Raw genomic sequence first — 1,486 nt, 5'->3', positions numbered from 1 at the left:
TACGATGACAAGCGATATATCGTACCAGAATCAATCGATACGTTACCATGGGGACATTATCGTATACCGCTGTAAAAAATGTATATATTAAAACAAGTGTACCCGGTTAAGTTAAAATATATATATGAGATTAGGATATATGTCGAATGCGATAATAAAATGCATTTTTATATAAAAATAGAACTTAGCTCGATAGCAGTCTGCGATTAGTATTGTCAATAAAGGTTCAAATTACAAAAAAAATTTTATTATAACAATTGTTTATTGATTATTTTAATACAATAAAATGCATTTTACAATACATTATCCTTGTTTATCCATGAGTTGTATGAATTGCTAAATCCCAACCATTTCACGTAAACCTTGTCACCTTCTCTGCGTAATACTTTTTCCACCAGGTATACATCAGGATTATTAACACGATGCAGTTCATGTTCGTAGAATCCTCCAGCGACAGGCTGTTCGCGAAAATCCTCGAGCAGATACAGGGTTAGTTGTCTGTACTTTGGCAATAGTAAATACTTTGGTTGTCCAGTTCGGTGTGTAACCCTTCTCGAAGACTGTCTTGAATTTGCTAACACGTACATGATCGCCCACTTTGAATTTAGCAGGCGCTGCAATTTTTACGTTGCTGTACACCATATTCAATGTCTATGTGTATACTGATTTAAATGTAATATTCCATTATTTATTTATCTTTTTTCATAGATTTACTTTCTTTTACTTTCGTATCAGTATTTTTTGTCTTAGATTTATTTTTCTTCTGTCATATTAATATTTTTCTTCTTGTGTTTAATTTCTTATATCATATCAACTAACAGATTGATGTTTTGATAAAGATCATTCATACTCTGTATGTTTTTTACCCTGATTACTTCCTGTTCAATTTTCAACGTTTTACTATTCTCCTCCAATTGATCTTTCAACGTTTTAATATTCTCTTCTAGTCGATCTTTCAATGTTTTAATATTCTCTTCCAGTTGATCTTTCAACGTTTTAATATTCTCATTCACATACTTTCCGATCTGTTCTCCACACTTTAAAATTCTCATCCACATAATTTTTGTGTGCAGCGTCATTGAAGGCTTCCGGCCATGTTACATGTCGTATTTTGATCCATTTTGTATCAAAGAATTTACGATCGGCAGATATACAAAGAGTATTATCTTGTACATATCGTTTGCTCGCAAAGTCGCGCAAACTATCATTCGCAAATTTTGTGAAACGCTCTTCCACATATTGTTTGGTTGCAACGTCACTATCGGCTTCAGGTTGCGCTATATGTTGTATCTTGCGAGACTTTGCGTCAAAATCTTTAGCCGCGTTTAGACAAAAGGCATTTTTATGTACATAACTTTCAACATATTCATCCCATCGTTCTACAGGAACAATTCTGGAGCTATTATTCTTTCGCGATGTTCCAAACTTATCCATCGACATTTCAACACGAGCAGTATCGACTGACTGACTCGTGTCAACGCTGCGT

General features: G+C 33.9%; 1 protein-coding gene across 1 annotated transcript in view; it reads right to left on the bottom strand.

Annotated features, from left to right (window-relative positions):
- Positions 1-1,486, bottom strand: part of LOC116852364 (disintegrin and metalloproteinase domain-containing protein 10) — a gene marked incomplete at its 5' end in the record, with an annotated part of 339,156 nt that overhangs the window by 192,543 nt on the left and 145,127 nt on the right. The gene's annotated exons all lie outside the window — the stretch shown is intronic.

Source organism: Odontomachus brunneus, unplaced genomic scaffold (assembly GCF_010583005.1).
Source record: "Odontomachus brunneus isolate Ranch 3 - 2012 unplaced genomic scaffold, Obru_v1 Obru_scaffold_219, whole genome shotgun sequence".
Classification (NCBI taxonomy): Eukaryota; Metazoa; Arthropoda; class Insecta; order Hymenoptera; family Formicidae; genus Odontomachus; species Odontomachus brunneus.
Note: the sequence above shows the minus strand (reverse complement) of the source record. Positions and strands in the feature narration are given on the sequence as shown.